This window comes from Cydia amplana, chromosome 15 (genome assembly GCF_948474715.1).
Source record: "Cydia amplana chromosome 15, ilCydAmpl1.1, whole genome shotgun sequence".
Classification (NCBI taxonomy): Eukaryota; Metazoa; Arthropoda; class Insecta; order Lepidoptera; family Tortricidae; genus Cydia; species Cydia amplana.
The window spans coordinates 15,965,998-15,988,939 of record NC_086083.1 but is presented as its reverse complement, the minus strand read 5'-3'; the positions used below and the strand labels follow the sequence as shown (position 1 = coordinate 15,988,939).

Below are 22,942 nucleotides of genomic sequence, written 5' to 3'. Positions count from 1 at the left end.
TAAAAAAAAGTTCAAATTTAAGACTTCGGTTTCTATTTCTATGGAGGCCGATTTTCAGCCCACCATGCGACGCGGCTATTATTACGACTCGAGTGTTAAAATATCTAATGTAAAAACAAAATGAACAGAAAAAAAAAGTTATTGAAGATACTAGATTACGATTCGGATTTACGAATGCCACAAAGCTCTGTCATAGGTATGTACCACCAATGGCGTAACTCTGCAGTGGATCAAAGGATACAGCAACTCACGAGGTAACGATGCAGCCGACATCCTGGCGAGAGGTGGCTCGGAACTGAAGGTGGCAGGACCTGAGCCAATTCTACCTCTGCCATTTGCCTGGCTTCGGAACATGCTGCGACATAACACCAAGGTAAAACACCAACAATACTGGTCTAACCTAGGCACCTGCAGGCAGGCGAAGGAAGCCCTCCCGACACTCAATCCCAATCTGTCACGGAGGCTGCGACAGCTGAAGAGACCACAGCTCCGGCTTATAGCTGGGGCCATAACCGGCCACGCCTCATTTAACAAACACCCACTAACCCTACGTGTTACAGATAGCCCCCTCTGCAGGGCGTGCATGGAGGCAGAGGAGACAGCCGCCCACGTCATTCTCGAATGCCCAGGGGTGGCAGAATACCGGGCACAACACCTCGGCTCACCAGGGTCGCTTCCAGAAGTCTTCGGCAACGTCAAGGGTCTGCTAGGCTTCCTGGTAGAGCTGGGTTGGCAGGAATAGTGCCGCCAACCCATCACGCAAAGAGTTGCGGAAACCAAGCCCGCGAATACATATAACATATATATACAGGGTGCCCGGTAATTAGTGGATAACCTTCTAACCACCGACAGAGCACCTTAGGCTGGTCCAGAAAATGCACTTATAGGTCTAGTAAAAGTTTCGTGGTTTTCGAGATAATCGAACTTTTCTGTCTTTTTTAATGGCTAGCTCCAATTAAAAAAGACAGAAAAGTTCGATTATCTCGAAAACCACGAAACTTTTACTAGACCCCTAGTACTTTTACCGGACACCCTGTATATATACGATTCGGATGAAGGTATATATATATATATATATATATATATATATATGTATATACTTAATAATTCAATTAATGTATGTTGTGGTATGTTAATTTATTCATAAATATCAAGAAAACTGATCGTTTTCTGTAAGCCGACCGGCACCGGCAGAGGCGCCATTGTTGTTGTTGGTGAATTACAATTGCGTAATTATTGAAGTAAAACCTATGCAACATGTTTTTTCGTTATCAAAATATGGAATTTATTCACATATAAGCATATACATATAACATTGCTTGCGGTATCACGAGCGGATGCACGAGCAAAACTTATGTTTGCACACATATTTAGGTACATACTTGATTTGCCTCTTGTTGTATTCATTTTTGGAATATTCTTTGTATATACACAACAGCAGAAAACATATTCTCGCGGTGCCACGGGCGGGTACACGTGATATATTTATATTACATGCTGTTTGTTGTCACAAATTAATACAAAGCCAAAATGTAATCTTGCGGTACTACTGTGCGAGTACACGAGATACAAAGCTTTGGTATATGATATACCTATTATATATGTGTCCTTTTATAAATTATTACAAAAGGCGTATTGTCGCGGTACTACCGAGCGAGTACACGAGATGGTATTTAAAAACCAAGTCTTTCCCGGTCCAACTGAGAGTGCGCTCATTAAATACTGTTTTTGTACATAGAGTTGTATGTCCACAGCCCCTCAATCATATCGAAAAAATCAAATAAGTTCGAGTAATGAGGATGAACCACCTAAGAAAAAAACGAAGGCGTATTTTGCCTATTGAATCTGATGATGAACAAGAAGATGAAGATAAAGAGAACATCTTGCAATTAATTGGAGAACCAGATATCAAAAAGAATGTAATTTCAATTAATCCCAAATTAGCGGAACTATGGCAAAGTATCATACAGAAAGGATTGGATAAAGAAGGCAAAAAGAAATTGAAGAAAAAATTCCCTCGATACAAAACTGCTTTGTACAAGCACCAAAACTAAACGAAGAAATCGAAATTACCTTAAATAAAAGCGCTAAAACCAGGAATGAGAAATTATGTGAGAAACAAAATCAGATTAGATTGGTTATCGCTAATTTAAATAAGATATTAAAAGAGCTCAAATAAAAATGAGAAAGACTATGTGGAGCCGCTGGGAGACTCCATAAGATTACTAGCAGATCTTCATTTTCTAGAAACGGAAACTAGAAAGGCAGTGATTCTACCTGACTTGAACAAAACACTCAAGGACCTTGGAAAAAACCCAAACTACTACATACCTCTTCGGAAATTACTTACACACAATAATTAAAAAGTCCAAAGATATGGAAAAATCTATCAAATATATTTAGCAAAGTTTAAACTTTAAACTTTTGGAGCCCGTCCTCCAGCCCGGACGAGAGTTCAGAGGACGCTTTTGGGAGGTCTATTAGTATGCAACTGAATGAGCTGCCAAAAATTAGTGTCCGACCGAAACATGTTTTTTTGCCGAAACCGAAACCGAACCGAATGTTCGGCTTTGCCTCTAGTTTCGGCCGAAACCGAAACCGAAACCGAAACTTTTGTAGACTTGTTAAAATCGTTGAAAAAATGTCATAAAACCGCTTTTACACACATATTATGGGGCTGTCAACACCCAATGTCCTTGAAATTGATGTTACTTAAGCAGTTTTTTTTGAAAATTACTAGAGTTAGACCAAGATAATTCTGCAACGATTTTGATAAGTTGATAACACACGCAGTGCAAGTGTTATTTTAAACGTCAAAACTTTTATGAAATTATGACGTATAAATAACATTTGCACTAGTTGCACTGCCTATGCTATCAAAATCATTGCAGAATTTTCTTGGTCTAACTCTATTCATTCACCAGTCAAGTTAACATGTAGACACAGGGTCAACCAAAAACGCGAGCGCAGCGAGCGCGAAATTTTTTGTTAACAATATCGCAAGGCCGGGTACCGATCTTCACCTGGGCCGAAAAGTCCGAAGTGCCCCATTGAGGCGAACTTTCATGCGAAGTCAAAGCCGTGCTTAAGGCTTCAGGATAAGTAGTTGAGCACAGACTCCAACCAATGTCCATTGTATTCAAAAGCGAGACCGCAGGCCGAGCATGGCGCAGCGAGGCCAAAGGCTAAGCTGAAGTAGAGGACATGTGGAACACAAACCAATGGTAAATTGAGGTAAAAAGTGAGGCTAGTTTTCTTATTATTATCTTGCCCAGGGCCCAGTAACATGCGACAGTGCTATCTCATTCACTTGTAGGTATTGACAGCCTCTTAAGACTGCGTTAACCGTCCAGTGGCGCCCTCATTAGTGGAATTGTGTTTTATAATAAACCAATTAATGTCTGTACCTAATATACATGAATCAGTATATGTAGGTATTAATATTGTTGTCCTACTTATTCCCCAACTTTTGGTCTTTGTCCGAAGTACCATTTCGTAAGTTTCGGCCCGGCCGAAAGGTTCGGCCGTTTTTTGGCCGAAACCGAAACTACAGCCGAAACATGATTTTTTGGCCGAAACTGGCCGAAACCGAAACCGAACCTTCGGTCGGACACTACCAAAAATACAAAAATGTGTTGCAGAGAGGTTGATCGGTGAGGTGTTGTTTTATGCTAAATTAGGCGAACTCAGTATAAATACTACTCTATACATAAATAAAAACCATACACCATCACCCTCACCCCAGCATTCTTCACAATCACCGCAGTATTTTCCACTTTCATCACCCCCATGTTCATCATTCCAAAAAAATTTTCCTGTCTCATCACCTCAATATTTTCCTCCTTCATCACCCCAGCAATCCGAGCATCCATCACCAGAATCTACACCCCAGCTTTTGACAGCACCTTCTCCGGCTCTGTTATTGGTTATCCCCTCCTAACCAAACCCCATTCCTCCCAGCCCGTCCTCCCCATATGCCGCAGCGACCATTAACAATTATCTTCATCCCGATATTTTCCTCCATCATCACCCCAGCAATCCCAGCATCCATCACAATCACCAGAATCTACATCCCAGCTTTTGACAGTGCCTTCTCCGTCTCTGTTATCCCCTCCTAACCAAACTCCCTTCCTCTCAGCCCGTCCATCCCAAGTGCTGCAGCAACCATTAACAACATCATCATCACAAAAATATTTTCCTGTCTCTGTCTCATCACCCCAATATTTTTCTCCATCATCACCCCAGCAATCCCAGCATCCATCACAATCACCAGAATCTACATCCCAGCTTTTGACAGCGCCTTCGCCGTCTCTGTTATCCCCTCCTAACCAAACCCCCTTCGTCCCAGCTCGTCCTTCCCAAGTGCCGCAACAACCATCAACAATATCTTTATCATCATTTGAGCATCCCTCATCAACACAACCTCTATCATCATTACCTCGTAGGAGTATTATTCTTCAAAAAAATAATATATTCAGAGGAGAATTAAAAGACTTAAAGTGATTTTAAAAAAATTGCCACATAAATATAATATTTAAAACTTTCGCTTTTTTCATTCCTACTGATATTATAGTTACCATATTGTTTATCTAAATTTTTTAAATATGCTAATAGTAAAAGGAAACCTACACATAATACAGTTACAATTATTCTCTAAATGTACCTACTTACTATTATGTAATCATATAATTTTGTTGTACATATTATGCATTTGTTTCAGGGCCCTCTACTGGAATGGAGTCAGAGATTTTAGTAGAAGGTTTCAAAAGGAGCATTGATATGCATAACCTCATATATGGAAGGTTGATATCGGATGGGGATACTAATACTTATGCAAAAATATTGCAGACAAGACCATACAAGAACCACACAGTGGAAAAAATTGAATGCCGGAATCATTTACTGCGCAATATGTGTAATAAACTTGCAGCTCTGCCGACGGACACGAAGTATCTCCTGAAATTCAGGAAATATGTGATCAAAGACAGAATTAAGTTCATCAGAAAAGTCATCATCAAAGCAATAAAAGAACATAAAGGTACAAATAATGTTGATCGTCTTTATCGAGACATTTTAACAGCACCTGATCATGCTTTTGGCATTCATGCAAAATGTAAACCATACTTCTGCAGCCAAAATAATGAAGATCAAAAAATAGACCAGGACTTTTTCAACAATAGTATTTGGCAGCAGATAAAATTAATTATCAGCCAATTTGCTGTCCATACGAGGAGTTTAAAGCCTGACCGTAATGAAAGATTCCAGGAACAGCAGCGAGATAGTCAAAGTTTTAAAAAGCGGTGTTATCGTTGCGGTAATTATCAAGGATTTAAGTGCCCAGTATTTGGGTATCGATGCAAGAAATGCAATCGATATGGGCACTATGCTGAAATATGCAAGACTTCTCGAGTGCATGGAATAAATCAGAATAAGTCTACAGATAGTGATGACTCAGACATCGTAATAGGTATGGTACAATTCAGTGCATATCAAGTAAGAATTGAGTTTTTAATCCAGATATTTCTTCAAAATGGAAACTGAAAATAATAAACGCGGGAATGTCCAACTCGCCGTCATTAGAACTTGCGAACTATGTAAACAAACAATGTGACTTTGTTTTGTCACTGTTTCTCCTTGAATTTTCACACTACCTCATCAAACACAATTCAAAACCATACACTATACACTATTGAAACGGTTTTTACCGAAAATTATACAATTATATATAACTGTATCTTGGATATTTCATTAAAAGTTTAAAATGGTTTCATAAGTTAGGTTATGAGGACCTGATGGAATGACGTTTTTGTTTCTTTTAAATTCTACAATTGTCTATGATGGGTAGTGTTGTGACTAAAGTTGGTGATATAAAGCCGCTACACACTACCTAACTCACGCTCTGTACCTGCCAATGCGGTTGTATACACTACGCGGTAGTTTGACAATTTTTAATTTCAATAAATACGTATACTCAGATTAATCGTTTGAATTCCCTTTTTCTCATTCGGTGTCGTCGTTGTGGTATGTTTAAATATAGACGGTCAAGCAGATCTTGTCAGTAGAAAAAGACGGCAAAGGGTATAGCCGGGTAAGCATGGCCAAACTGCCCTTAGCGAAAAAAACAATTTCCTTTTACTGGATTATTAACCTATGTATATGTAGTGCTTTCACCAAATATTAAGCCTTAAATGCTTCAGATTTAAAAAAAAAATGCAAAAAAAGAAAAATAATTTTTATTTTATTACAGCCAAAGTACTAATCCGATTTCTTTGTAATTTGGGTATGTTGTATATACAATTAAGGTCGCTTTCTGAAAAAAATAATATTGAATTGTCTCTTAAAATAATAGTAAAAAATTTAGATGAAAATTTTCAGAAAAATAAAAAAAATACATGCGAGATAGCGACAGTTATCAAATTTACATATTTCATGTAGAATTTAATAATGTTTAACATATATTTTTTTCAAAAATTAAAATCGGGATTAACAGTGTTAAAAACTCGAATTTGTAACATCCCATAATACCTTCTCTTCATACAAAATAACTTGTACGTTATACTAGAAAGTTATATTCCCAACGCAATTTGAATTTAGAACGCGACTTATTTCGCTGAGCGCGGACCTTAAACTCCGTGGCTGTATGCGGCTAGGGCGAACGGCATTCAGAGATTTAAAAAGCGGCCAAGTGCGAGTCGGACTCGCCCATGAAGGGTTCCGTATTTAGGCGATTTATGACGTATAAAAAAAAACTACTTACTAGATCTCGTTCAAACCAATTTTCAGTGGAAGGTTACATGGTAATGTACATCATATATTTTTTTTAGTTTTATCATTCTCTTATTTTAGAAGTTACAGGGGGGGGGGACACACACATTTTACCACTTTGGAAGTGTCTCTCGCGCAAACTATTCAGTTTAGAAAAAAATGATATTAGAAACCTCAATATCATTTTTGAAGACCTATCCATAGATACCCCACACGTATGGGTTTGATGAAAAAAAATTTTTTGAGTTTCAGTTCGAAGTATGGGGAACCCCAAAAATTTATTGTTTTTTTTCTATTTTTGTGTGAAAATCTTAATGCGGTTCACAGAATACATCTACTTACCAAGTTTCAACAGTATAGTTCTTATAGTTTCGGAGAAAAGTGGCTGTGACATACGGACGGACAGACAGAGGGACAGACAGACAGACATGACGAATCTATAAGGGTTCCGTTTTTTGCCATTTAGCTACGGAACCCTAAAAAAAGCGCGGGAGGAGGAAAATAGGCAAGAATTTTATACAGAGCGTTAACGATTGAAAAATGTCTGTTCCTTTGATGAATAAAATACGTCACATTCTAAATTCAAATTCGTAAAGACTGCGTTCACAATATACTTCATTCGTTTATGACTACTTAGCTTTGCTTTTATGAAGAGAGAGTATTATGGGATGTTACAAATTCGAGTTTTTCACACTGTTAATCCCGATTTTAATTTTTGAAAAAAATATATGTTAAACATTATTAAATTCTACATAAAATATGTAAATTTGGTAACTGTCGCTATCTCGCGCGTATTTTTTTTATTTTTCTGAAAATTTTCATCTAAATTTTTTACTATTATTTTAAGAGATAATTCAATATTATTTTTTTCAGAAAGCGACCTTAATTGTATATACAACATACCCAAATTACAAAGAAATCGGATTAGTACTTTGGCTGTAATAAAATAAAAATGATTTTTCTTTTTTTGCATTTTTTTTTTTTAAATCTGAAGCATTTCAGGCTTAATATTTGGTGAAAGCACTACATATACATAGGTTAATAATCCAGTAAAAGGAAATTGTTTTTTTCGCTAAGGGCAGTTTGGCCATGCTTACCCGGCTATACCCTTTGAAAAATGTAGGCGCGAAGGGATATTCCATAGAAAATTGCGCCTTTTTCTACTGACAAGATTTGCTTGGCCATCTATAAAAAAAAATATAAAAATTCTGATATATAGACATATAATAAATTACGGTTGAATGATTGACGGTTTCAATATTATTTTACTCGTTCACTGTTTTTCTTGGCATGTACGCGTACTTCTTTGTTATTGAATTTTTTAACGACTTTGCCCGATTTACTGATTTTGATTTGCGATCTGATCTGGATATTATTTAACTTTGGAACGACGACTTATTGCTATCGAACACGGATTCTGATACTGCGAAAAATGAGTGATCAGCCAGGAACATCTCAAACTTCTGACTCGCAGCCACGAAAGAGAGCGAAACACACTCCAGTTCAAACGACGGAAAATGAAAAAACAATTGCTATTAATGTGTACAAGTACGTAGAAAAGACATTGCCATCCTACCCGCATATAAAAAAGACGTGCTACCATTTGTTTCAGATATAATGGGATTTTCTGGCCATACAATTGATAACGTGATTAGGTTTTATGAAAAAACTGGGACGTTTAAACAACCCGCAGTCAGGCCACCAAACCGTGCTAAACTTAACAAATTAGATAATTTTACATTGACAGCTATTAGGAGGAAAGTACATCAATTTTATTTTGATGGTGAATTGCCTACTATTGTAAAAGTGACGGCAGCAATCAACGAAGATTCAACTCTTCCGACACTTTCTGAAAGTTCTGTGTACCGATTGATGAAAAAATTGAACATTAATCATGTCAAAAGGTCGCGTAGAAGTATTTTACTGGACAGGCCAGATTTACAAACATGGAGACACCAATATTTACAACGAATTGCGGACTATAGAAAGCAAAATAAAAAAATATATTATCTTGACGAAACATGGCTGAATGAGGGACACACTTCTTCCTATGTATGGGTGGATGACGACATTAAGTCTAGTAAAGATGCGTTTTTAAAAGGATTATCAACCGGTCTTAAAAACCCTTCGAAAGGAAAACGGTTAATTATTACGCACATTGGCAGTGAAGATGGTTTTGTTGACGGCGGCGAATGGATATTCGAAGCAAAAAACAAGATAAGGACGGCGATTACCACGGAGAAATGGATGCACACAACTTTGAGAAATGGTATGAACAAATATTAAATAAAATACCAAGTGGTTCTGTGGTAGTCATGGACAACGCACCGTACCATTCGCGTCATATCGACAAAGTACCCACTATGCAATGGAGGAAAGATGACATCCAAGCATGGTTACGGCAAAACAACATAAATTACCAGGGAAAAAGATATAAAATCTGTCCTTATAGGAAAAATAGATAGGGCTAGATATAAAAAAATGTTCGTCGATGAACTGTCCAAATCAAGAGGGATAACGGTATTGCGTCTTCCGCCCTACCATTGCGAATTAAACCCAATTGAACTAATATGGGCACAGGTAAAAGGTTACGTTGGGCGAAAAATAAAACCTTCAAGATGCAAGAATTAAAGGTTTTGTTAGCAGAAAGCTTGTCACGAATCGGAGCAGGGCTGCTACCGTGAAAATCGAACGCCATCCGCACGAAAATGATTTCGAACGAACCAACTTGTCCTCACCGGGAAACTCTTTCGTTTCGGCTTACGTCTTTCGAATCCATAGGATTGACCGACGTGAATGGAACGAACGAACCTAACGTAAAGTGTGCATCACACTTCATATCCCACGCTGGGACATAAAACCGGTAAATTAATAATTTGCTTAAATCTTAATTATATATACTTAAATAATTAGTTTTACGTACTTATAACGTTCAGCGATACTAAAAACCTTCGTAGAATACGTTTTAATACACGTTTTGCTTTTTTTGGTGTTTTTCGCAAATTTAAAACGTTAAGGTAGTACTGTCAGTGTCAAATAAACGTCATTACTTGACTTGAGAGTTAAGACTTTCCAATGGGACTTCCTGTTCGAACGCTATCGATAGTCACGCGTCGAGATTAATTTCTTTGTTTTTTGCTCATTAATATTGTTTAAAGTGTAATATCGATAGCTTATTATACAGTAAACTAATGTGGTAGTGTGCAGTGAATGCATAATTCATCTTGAAACGCGTTTAACCATCAGTTTGGAGTCAACGGCCGGTTGCCCACGTCTTGTAATGTCCGCTATCGCTTTACAAGAGCGAATAAAATCACCGTCTTGTCAGAGCCATCTTAAACTATGCTGGGTCTCCTCGGCACATAAGAATTTGGGACCCTTTTGGAAAGTAAAGAAAGCGAATTAAACTAAGTAACATTTTTCTACTATGATCCTCTATTTATTATGAGTGATCCAATATACCGTTACTGTCTGTCCTTTTGATAGGGCCCCTGAGGATGGGGGCCCTAGCCACGGGCCCATGTGCCCTTATGGTAAAGACGGTAATGTGTCTTGTACTAACCGTACAATTTCAATTGTATTACCTTGCTACTACGACCTTGATACTGGCGAAATTGTCCCACTGGGCTGAAGCCATAATTTTAAAAAGAAGAAGCATTTCCAATGATCCACGGCACATAGCGGATCATGCTCCAGCCAGATATTTTTTTTATTATAATGGCGATTGATGACAAATTCTTGAAATGTGAATAATCAATTCTTTTGACATAATTCGGCGGTTCGTAGAAGTGTGCAGCTAATTATGAACACCCGGCAATCCATCGTGGCTATTTGTGAAGGAGATTAAAGAAATATCAAGGCACAAAGATGGCGGTAGGAGTCACTTTACTAAAAGCAAGACTAGTTAAAACTACCCAACAACGTCATTAAACGTCATTCATACACAAATTAGTATGCCCGTGATACCTACATTGGTGACAGGTGTTAAATTTTGATCAAAAGGTAAGCAATTCATTGTCTATTTCTTGTAATAAGAGTTTAGTAGGTAAGATTTCTTCAAGAATATACTGGTATCGAACCAAATAATTATATCATTTGCTTCTAAGTATTGGACGAACTTTTGAAACCATGTGAATCTACCTGACTTTAGATTTTTATTCTTTCTTTATCAAAAAAAATAATGAATCAAATATAAAATTTACTTAGTAGGTACTCAACAATTTTATTTGAAACTATGCATTTTTGATTACTTTTAACCTTACTAGGTACGTACTTGAAGATAAGGAACATGTTTTAAGCGCTTAAGTGAAAAATTGATCCTCTATTGTCATTTTGATTATATTAATGCGCGACATGTTTCGGAGACATTTTATTTTTATCATGAGTCTGTTTTGTTTGACTATATTCATTAATGCTGTTCAACAAAAATATATCTTAGCTAACGTGTCATCTAACGTTGGACTTTGTTAGCGATCAGTTTTCATAATAATTGTGACTCAAAATGTTCGCATTTCATGCCGAATATTCGGTATTCGGCCGAGAGAGGGGCCGAATATTAGGTATTTGGCCAAAACCACTATTCGGGGCATCTTTAGTCTCCTTTCTCAAACACTAATTCTTTACCCATCACGGAATAATGGTATTTTGAAATGTAATGTAATAAATTAACCTATGTAATGTATTACATAGGTTAATTTATTTGACTCATAGTATATATTAGTTTGTAAATTATTAATTACAAATTGTGCAAGCAAAGTAGTTGGTTTCCACTTTTGAATTAAGCTTAAATTTAGTATAGTTTAAACTCTGTGTTTTATGTCTGTGTGTGCTCTTAATAAAAATTACATATTTGACAAAAACCTTATTTACAGAATGGTGCAATCATCAGCTACACAAGAACAAATAACAGCACTCTTAGATTTTTTACTTGAACATAAAGACCTTGCAAAGGGAAGTATACGTCATGCAGAGGGAAGAAAGGAAACTAAAGCGCTCTGGGCCTACATTGCCCAAATTTTAAATGGCCTTGGGGGTGCCAATAAAACTGCCAAACAGTGGCAGAAGGTAAAATATCCATTCTGAGTACGAAGAGACGTTTAAAGATGCAATATCCATATGGTCCACATTCATATTTCTGATTTTAAGATAAAACTTTAACCCATGTGGCCTAGAAAACTCAACTCCGTCCTAGTGGCCCTACAACTATTCTACACGACCTAAAGGCCTTTTTTGTTCAATAAATACCAAATATTATTTACCACATCTCTATAATAAATATTGTTAAGACATGACCATGCCTACAAAGTGTGCTGATGGTTCTGGGTTGGAATCCTGACAAGGGCATTTATTTCTGTGATGAGCTCAAATATTTAAGTATTTATATTATATATACCATTGTTTGAGTACCCACAAGCACAACTACAAGCCTTGTGTATACTGTAAGTGTAAGGCATAGTAAATTTGTGTAAGAATTATTAAAAGTTGTGAAAAAGTTCCCCGCTGTTACTGGGTGATGTAAAAACGTTTTAATAACTTGTATATTTTATAGGTCTGGGCAGATAAAAAATACACAGCTAAAAATAAAGCGGCGGAGAGGGCTCGTGGGGCTACCGGGACTGGGGGTGGTCCACCAGTGGGAGGAAAGTTGACAGAGTTGGACATGCGGGTGCTCCACATTATGGGCGAGGGCTTTGGAGGTCCCCAAACTACAGCTATTGTAAATCCCTTTGAGGTAATTAATGCATTTTTTATTTGTTTTTACAAGCTTTTTATTAACTTGCAATGTATGTATCTATGTAACTATGTTTGTACGGGGTCAAATCTTGCAAGTTAAATTTGACCCACTTCCTGATGTTCAATAAAGCTAAAAAATTCCCTTCATATGTAAGTCGGGTGAGAATGCAATATTATGGTACCATCGAGCTGATCTGATGATGGAGACAGGAGGTGGCCATAGGAACTCTGTGATAAAACAAAAAAACCTTTGTTTTGGGTTTTAGAATTGTCTTGATGATTATTAGTTGCCTGTAGAAAAAAAAATACAGTCAGCTGTAATAGCTTGCCAAATATTATAGTATTATTGATTTATCCCTTTTTAATTTGGCATTGAAGAGGTGTGGTGTGTGTATGTATATGCAGAGCAGTGGAAGAAATGCGTGGGTCACGTCATAGAGGAAGAAAATAAAATGAAAAATTTAGACGGCATCATCGATAGGGCTACAGATGATATAACGGCACCTTTTATAATAAATACTGGTGATACTGATACATCATCTTCAAGTACCGATTTTTTTCTGATCGCGATGAAACAAATTAAAATTAGTAACTAGGTACTTGTTTTTTACTTTCGGTATTTTGTTATTTGATATAGATGGTCAAGCAAATCTTGTCAGTAGAAAAAGGCGCTAAATTCAAATTATCTATGGGACGACATCCCTTCGCGCCTACATTTTTCAAATTTGCCGCCCTTTTCTACTGACAAGATCCGGTTGACCAAGTATATGTTTTGACATAAGTAAAATAGTTAGTAGAGTCATGCCCATCACTAGTAAATTCATCATTCAGAGACAATTTCAATATGGCGGTTTGTTTACATAATAGTTCGCAAGGAAAAAAAAGGGCGGGAACTTCGTCGACATCAGGCGGAATTTTCGAAATTATTTTTGTAAATTGTGTACTATAGCCCTTTTTGGATTACCTATCCATTTTTCGAGTAATCCGAGTTTAAGTATTTGGGTGATGGGTAAAGATAGCGGCGGCAAGGCCGCCAAACGCAAATCAGGTGAAGCTGGTGAAGCGGTACAGTCTCCACCAACTAAAATGGCGGCAAATTTTATATCGAACAAAAGAGGACTATTTAAGGACTATACCCACATATATACAGAAGACAATAAAAAAGAATATCCCATTTTACTGTCAATGTCTTCGCCTAATACCAAAATTGATGTGATGCAGTGCACAGGTATCCTGAAAACATGTCTTGGCCTAAGCCATGTTAAACCTATTGGAAATTTCATGATCAAAGTCTTCTTCACTAACAAGAAAGATGCCAACAACTTTCTTTTAAATACTCAGATGCAGGAGTTACATAGCTGGCAAGCTAAAATCCCTTATGATCACCTAGAATGCTTAGGGATAGTTAAAGTGCCTATTGAAATTACGGAAGAAGAACTTTTGAAGGACCTGAAGTCAAGTGTTGAGATCATTGGAGTCAAGCGCTTCACAAGAAAAAATGCAGTTGACGGCTCAACTTTGCCAACGCCTACAGTTCTAATTACATTTCTAGGCTCGCTACGGCCTGATCATGTCACATATGATTACATCTGGTTCGACGTTAAAGAATACGTGAAGCCAATTCGCCAGTGTTACGTATGTTATAAGTTTGGGCATGGACGTGGTTCCTGTAGGAGCCCCCAGGTGTGCTCCATTTGCGGTGCTGGCCATCTATTCAAGGACTGTACAGACAAATCAAATTTAAAATGTGTCAACTGCAGCGGCCCTCACATGGCTGTAAGTAATATCTGCCCTATCAAAGCTGCAAAAAATCAAGAGGTGAAGGATAGAATAAACGGGAAGACTACATACGCAACAGTATCGGCCAAAGCTCCAGCTACTTCCGGTGCTCCTACCAGACCACAGTCACAACCACAACCCAAAAAGCCCCCCCAGCGGCCTCATTCCAGAGCTCTGTTTACAGACTTAATTAATTCTGACGAGGTATTAAATGTTTTTACTAAAACATTAATGGAATTAATTCAGTCTAAACAACTGAATATGGATGCTCCTATGTGTAGTAAGGTAATAAAAGAAACTCTAATTAGTAATCTATCTACTCAATAATGTATAGTGACACCAACATTGAAAACCTTAATATCTTTCATTGGAATTCACGCTGCATCATCACTAAAATAGACCAATTAAAACACTTTATTTCTTGCAATAACATTGATATAATTTTATTAAATGAAACATGGTTGGAACCTTCCAAATCTTTTAAGTTACCAGGTTACAGGATCGTGCGCCGAGATTCTGATCGTCCTCATGGTGGCATTGCAGTGGCAGTTAAAGATAAGTTCTCTTTCACTCTGATTAACACACCTTCCAGTTATCATTTTCAAAACCTATTATTGTCTGTTATCATCGGCTCTACTGTTATTGAGATACTCTGTCTATATATACCTCCCCCTCCTAATGGTCGATTTAATTTAGAAATGTTACTCAATTCCTTTTCTAAAATTACCAGCAGGAACTACTTGCTCATAGGCGATTTTAATGCTCATAATTCAGCATGGGGATGCCGTCGTAATAACAGTAGAGGCAATGTTATTAATTCTTTTGTAGACAAATATAACCTAGTCTGTTTAAATGATTTCTCTGAAACCACTTTTGCCCCGTTTGGTCAACAAGGTAACACTCTTGATTTAGTATTTGCTTCGCCGGTGGTTAGTTCTAGTTGTTCGTTTTCTGTCCACGATGACCTTTTAAGTAGTAACCATTTCCCAATTCTAATTAAAGTTATTTTTAATGATGTAAGCCGCTCTTCTCCACAGCATTTGGATTTCGACTCTCCTACTGTTACTCCACCTTCAGTATCAAATATAAACTTCAATAAAATCAACTGGGAAACCTTTTCTAAACTTTGCACCGAAAAATTTGCCTCTTTTGTATTAGCACCTAATCCGTTGGATAGTTACAGTAACTTCATGCAGTCTCTGTGTGACATTTTGTTGACATTTCCAAAGAAATCGTATGCTTGCCATACTAAAAAACGAAAAGCTCTTATTTGGTGGAATGACTTGTGCTCTCGGGCCGTTAATCAGTCTAAATATGCCTTATATTCTTATAAAAAGTATCCTACGTTGGAGAATTATTTGCTTTATAAACAATTTGATGCTAGAAAGAAAAGAATTATTTCTGAACAAAAACAATTGTGTTGGGTTAAACTTTGTTCTTCCTTTAATCGAATGACTCCTTTGCAGCGTATTTGGGACCATGTTAAAAGATTTAAGTTTGCCAAATTAAACAATAACAATACAAGATCTAAATTTTTGGACAACCCATCTAATGCTCGTGATTTTTTAGATAAAATTGCCTCTTCTAATTGCGTTGACCCTGATCGTAATACTTTAGATTTATTTTTTGCCTCTGAAGGCTCCGAAATATCTCGATGGATCGGCAACTCCTTCGAATATTATGAATTTGAAGCTTCTTTGGAAAACAAAAAGAACACGTCTCCTGGCCCTGACTTCATTCCATATTCTGTTATTAAAAAATTACCTATTAATGTAAAGAAAATTCTACTTAGTATTTACAATCAACTTTGGTTACATAAAGAAATCCCGCCTATCTGGAAAGTTCAATTTGTAGTTCCTATTTTAAAACCAAATAAGGATTCTAATAGTTTAGATGCTTATCGACCCATTTCTCTTACTTCATGTTTTGCTAAGTTATTTGAAACTATGTTAAAGAATCGGATTGAATGGTTTATTGAACATAATTCTTTGATTCCAGAATTACAGTTTGGTTTTCGTAAAGGCAAAAATACTATGTATAACTTGGGTTGCTTATTAGGTGATATCAGACACAATATGAAGAATAATAAATTAACTTTAGCAGTTTTCCTGGATATAAAAGGTGCGTTTGATAACATTAATCATGAATATTTAATTAAAAGCTTACACAACCTTGGTATTCCTGGTTCAGTTCTATATTGGATTTTCAATTTTTTAAATGACCGCAGTGTCTCACTTAAAATAAAAAATAATTTATATGGCCCCAAATCTACTTTTAAGGGAACTCCGCAAGGATCTGTTATTTCTCCCTTAGTGTTTATTTTGAGCCTCGTTGACTTTATGAAACGTATTCCTACTTACGTCAAGTATTCCTTTTACGCTGATGATTTAGTTATATACTTAGATTGTGATGATATTTCAGCCGGTGAGATTATAATGAATCAGTGCTTATTAACTATATATAATTTACTACATAATCTACTTAAACTGGAAGTTAACGTAGCAAAAAGTTCAGTTATGATTTTTAGTCATGCTTGTATATTTCGCCCTAAAGTTTATTTTAACAACACTCTGTTACCATTTAGTACTTCTGAACGATACTTAGGTATAATATTAGACTCTGAATTATCTTGGACTCAGCACATTGAGTATATTTGTAAAAAAGCTGAGCTTCGCTTAAATGTTTTGAAGTCATTAGTCGGAGTCACTTGGGGTTCTGATCCTAAGATATTAAAAACGTTGTACATTTCTATGGTTCGTAGTCAATTTGATTATGGGTGCATCTTCTATGCTAACGCATCTAGTCATATGCTTAAAAAATTGGATGTCATTCAGAATAGAGCCTTACGTATTATCACTGGTGCTATGATGTCTTCCCCTATAAATTCTTTAGAAGTTGAATCCGGTGTTCCGCCACTATTTATAAGGAGAACTTACCTTATTGACAAATTTTGCCTTTCCTTAGTCAGTTCCGATAATGTTCTTGTGAGTCGGTATTTAGAGGATTTTACTGTTCCCAATTATAATTTAATATCAATGCCTTTTAGTAACAACTTAAGCGAATCTATTACATATTTAAATTTTGAGTTTCAAGATACTGTATTTTGGTACCACCTCCTGCCCTGTTTTACTTACAGCTACCATTGCCTAATGAGAGATATTCCGGTTACTATAATTAATTTTAAGACTAAATATGAATGTTATGAATTTTTAAATGATAAGTCAGATTATATTAAGATCTATACTGATGGGTCTAAAACCAATACTCGCACTAGCTTTGCTTTCTATGATTCTTCTATTAATTCAGGCAAAGTATTTTCCTGTAATACCTCTTTTTCAATTTATTCAGCCGAAATTCTAGCTATGATTTATGCTTTGATGTACATTAAGTGTAATGATTTTGCGTCTCATAACTTTTTGATTTTATCCGATTCTATGAGTGCTCTTCAAGCTCTTTCATCGAAACAAATTGTAGCAAATGCTAATTATTTAATTTATGAGTTGCGAAAGCTATTTGATGATCTATTAAATTGTAAAATCAATGTAGAGTTTTGTTGGGTTCCTGGTCATTCAGGTGTACTGGGCAATGAAATTGTTGACTCTCTTGCTAAACATTCAGTTAATTCTGAAATTTGTAGTTTTAAAGTTCCTCGTACGGATTTATTCAAATTCATTAAAGATATCATGCTAAAGCGGTGGAATGTTTCTTTAATCAGTTCCAGATATATTAAAGGGAAATGGCTGGCTGAGATTCAGCCTGACCCGTCAACTTCTGCCTGGTTCGAAAAAGGTAACGTTTACTCAGGCAGAGAGTTTATTAAAAGTTTGTGCAGGCTGCGTCTTGGCCATTGCCATTTCCCAGCTCATCTTTTTAGGTTAAAATTGTCGACTACTTCTGTTTGTAACTTCTGTCCCGCTAAAGATTGTAATCTAGACCATTTATTTTTTAATTGCCCCTATTTTAATGTACAGAGATTATTATTTATATGCACTTGTACTGACGTATTAAAAAACACAATAATGCCAACATCCGTACAGGAACTTTTAAGGCACTTTGTATTATATAAAGTTATATTTGATTTTGTAAAAAACACTTTCGGCCTTTTGTAGGTGTCCGACTTTTTTATTTTGTTTTGTTTTGTGGATTGATAGTTTTTTTAAGGTGTGTGTGTGTAGTTTTTAAGTAGTTAAGGTTCTATTATTATATCAGTTTGTAATGTATTCAAAATGTAATTCATGTTTAAGCTGATGGCCGTGTTGCCAAAGCTTCAATAAATTAAAAAAAAAAAAAAAATAGTTCGCAAGTTCTAATGACGGCGAGTTTAGAGAAGAACAGCAAGCATTCTTGAGGTACAGTGAACAACTATCCGAGATAAATAATTTACCGTCATGCACAAATAAGATATTTCAACCAATAAGCCAATCTCTTTCTTCGCATTATAGTCATTATAAATGCGTCGCTGCGTGAATTAATATAACTTTAACCATCCTTTTCAAACACTTTTTTTTATTTCGTTTTCTTTGACATTGAGTTAGGTTTAACTGTATTCACAAAGCCTATCGAGAAGAATACAGTAAAAACATTATTTCCTTCGCATTTGGGTAGCTATATACCGTTCCTCATTCACTGTAAATACCCGGCAAAACACACAGAAACAGTAACTATAGCGGATGAAAATTGATTTTTTCTAGTAATAAAAAATATTCGAATACTCGAAACCTGAGCGGCCGAATATTCGAATATCAAAACAGGTCGAATATTCGACATATTCGAAATGCAAGCCCTAGCCGCGACGCCAGTGGCGTCTTTCTTTCCCATAACATTTATTTTTTAATAATAAAAAATATTTCTAAGGCCTGGAATGACTGTATGACCATTTTTAAAGGAAACTCCGAACTCACAAGCCCTAGGTGAGATACCTAACTTATTTTTAAAAAAATTGTATCTAGTATATTTTCACCGCAATACTTTATTAGTTTTATTACTAAATAGGTATTTAAATCTTAAACACAAAGTCACAAACCAACCTATTTATTACAGATGTCAAGCACTTGGCTCGCATTGAAAGTGACTTGAAAGACTTACAAATTGCACAGCAGGAGATACTAATTCTTCTTTAATTTTTAATTTAATTTCATTTATTCAATTCAAGTAACATGACTCATATAATTTGTTAGTATACATTATTTATTCTTAACTCTAATGTTAGTTCCTAATTAATAAATTAAATTACACATAATATGGACTGCAAGAAACATGCATCTCACAGCAGTGCCACAAGTATGGACAGTCATACCTGTCCGCAATAGAGCGCAGGATAGGGTTGGGGCTGGCCCGCACCCGGCGCACCAGGGATGAGCATCGCTTACGTATGGTCGCATAAAAGCAATCCATACGCGCCTCCGCAAACATCCCAGATGCGCTACAGAAGCGGGGCAGCCCCATCAGCACCCGGAACGCGTTGTTATACTGGATCCAAAGGGCTCCATAGGCTCTCTGCGTATAACACCTCCATAAGCTGCATGTGTATAAGGATGTACAAAAGGCTCTAAACAATGTGACTTTAACTTCTTTTGTACATCGAGCAAACTTACGGGCGATCATGTTCGCCCTCACAGATAGGGCCCTCCGTTCCCGCTCTATGTCCATATTATCCCTCATCTCGGATGTAACAATATGGCCTAGGTATTTAAAACTATTTACCCTCTCCAGTAGTGAGCCATTTAATTGTATTGGAAGTAGGAGGCTTCTTTCACACTGTTGGAGCATTCACTACCAGATGGAATTATACTGCCATGTGATGAAGCATTAATTGAAATAGAAACCTGGATTAAAACAACTGCTGAAAATGGAAAACTTTTGGTTTGGGACCATGATCGACTATATGCGTAACCAAGGTAACACTCGCCAATCGCCAACGACTTAAAAAAAAACAAACGTCATAGTAGTAGCGCAAGCGATTGTCACCCTGGCTAGATTAGTTTAGATTTATTTTCATAATATAGCATTAAGTACATTATAAATTGTTAAAGTATGTCAATTTACAAGAATACATATTATGATCGTCAAAAGAAATAAATAATAAACATCAAAGCACAAAATAAGAAGACAAATCAATACATTGCAAATATGAGAGTGGAAAGAATACCGAAAATTAGATAATAATAATGTCTATAACTATGTTATGTCAAAATGCTATATCCATATAATAAAAAGTTTCTCAGTCGGCACTTGAACGCTAAATTGCACGGTTCGTTTCGTATCTCAGCAGGAAGATGTTCGTTTCGTAGTACCTATGTAGGACCAATGATGCGAGGGTTTTTTTCAGCCAGAGCCATACGACGAGGAACTGTTCGTAGCCGTCCTGATGATCGTATCAGTTTGCCAGTTACGTGTACGCGTTTAAACTTTGAAATATTATTTCTGACAAACATGATCAGCTCAAACAGGTATACAACGTGTCCCAAAATTCAACGATAAGCTGGCACCAGAAAATGGACCTGCTCATGACTACTCGAGGAAAAAAAAAAGAAAATCGACACCCCTAATGGTATTTTTTGTATGGGTTTTGTGCCTAGTTTTCCTAAAAACTAGGCACAAAATAAAATAAAAAGATTCCAAACAAGAACCGACACCGTTCGCCCGACCTAAACCTCCTGGACTTCTTCTACTGGGGTTGTCTCAAAGACAGACTCTACTCCAAACTCTACTCAAAACCCATTGAAACATTGGACGAGCTTCGCCAAAGAATCACACAGGCTGCGGATCATATCAATGGTAGAAGATATGCACGACGAATCAAACGATCATTTTTAAAGCGTCTGTATTAATGCCGGTGGCAGGCAATTCGAACATTTACTCTAATTTTTTTTTATTTATTTTAACATAAAAAATACCATTCGGGGTCTCGATTTTCATTTTTTTTTGTATGTCCATAATTAATTGAATTTTTTATTTTTTTTCCTCGAGTCATGAGCAGGTCCACCTTCTGATACCAGCTTATCGTTGAAAGTAACCCCGAGTAACTCTAACGAGATCTCGTTTCAAATATTAATAACAACTTTGACGCTACTTCAAAGCACTCTTCGATTACTGTCGATAATATAACTGCCGAAATTATATTACCCCAGCAAAAAACATATAACCGTATTCGGAGCGTTGAATTGGTCAGTACTGCAAGTAAAAACACCACAGGTGTGCCACTAAATAATTCTCATGAGTTGTTACCATACGAAGACAGCTGTGCTGCAACAAGTTCAAAAAAAAAATTAAAATTCTAGGAGATACAAATGTTACAAATCAAGTAATTAAGATAAAACAAGAAACTAAACAATTGCAATATAAATCACTTAAAACTGCGATCAAACGCACACTGCCTTTGTCGCGAGTGCCAGGCACTGCGATGACGTTTAACATCAATATTCACCGCTGGCATCCCTACCAGGGAGTAGTGTATCTATGGTGAGTAAACAAGCTTCATTGTCTATGGAAGTCTCTATGGTCATAATCTTCATTGTCTATGGAAGTCTCTATGGTCATCACTGTCTCCGTACACGTGGCTAATGAGATATCATACTTTGTCGCCATTCCGAGAGGAACAGTGAAGTGTGTTAGAGGTTATGTTCATCCTACGAAGCAGGGAACCACATGGGCTGGTCCCCCTAAAGCTGAGTATTCTCCATTTGTTTGTATTTGTTTTGCTCTCTATCCTGATCATGTAATGTGAACTCATAACGTAGCTAATTTGTCTCACTACTAGTTTCATGACTCTTGATACCTAAGATCCTCCATGAGAATTACTTCTATAATGTTTGTCCCCGTAACTGGATAGATGTGCCCACAACTTAGATAGGGTCAACGAGGAGATGGAGGAGGAGAATGGTTCAATATCGGCAGCCTGTAAAAGGGGGCGCTAATGCCTGGAACAAGTCTGACGAGACATATCTATATGACGGCGGTCCGTGTGGCATTCACGCCTTGACTATATTATCGGCGACCATTTCATGGTGTTAATGCCTCGACTGTATCTTATCTGTAACGGCAACCACTTGTGGTGTTTAATGCCTTGAAGTCTAATCAGCGTGTATGATCTACGGGACATTACCGACTAACTGACCAAGTAACTTAGCAGAGTCTCCACGACATTACTGACCGACTGAATCTCTATTAGACGCATGTACCCACCATATCTCTATCATGCCAACTTGTATTAGTAGCCTCGTGAAACCCCAAAAGATATCCGAGATACTCAGTGATAACGGTGATGTCATAGATCACTTAAAACCCTTAGGTGGTGCGCTGGAACCCCGCAGGCGTGGCCTATCATGCGAGGAGCACGAGTTGTCCGAGGGCATAGACGTGGGAACCCCAAGGAGTATACTAGGAGATAAAGGTAAGATTCAAACATCTTTATCTCATACCATCGCGACGCCTTGTAGTAGTGTTGTAGTACCACTGTAGTTACATAACAATCTCATAAAGACAAGGGCGTGTCGCGACATGGTGGAGATGCTGGGATGTGTGAATCTATGCCTAAAACTCGTGATATGGGCCAAAAAATAGTCGATGTTGTTCTTCGAGCTTTCAGGAAATAGAAGAAATTTATTTCAGATACCAGGATCGCATCGATCAGAACGGATGAAGAAATAATAATGTGTTTGTTATT

The 22,942-nt window shown here is 36.9% G+C and overlaps 1 protein-coding gene across 1 annotated transcript in view; it reads right to left on the bottom strand.

Moving 5' to 3' along the window:
• The window catches only part of LOC134654661 (zinc finger BED domain-containing protein 4-like), a 1,082,235-nt gene that overhangs the window by 639,502 nt on the left and 419,791 nt on the right, over positions 1-22,942 (bottom strand). The window lies entirely within an intron of this gene.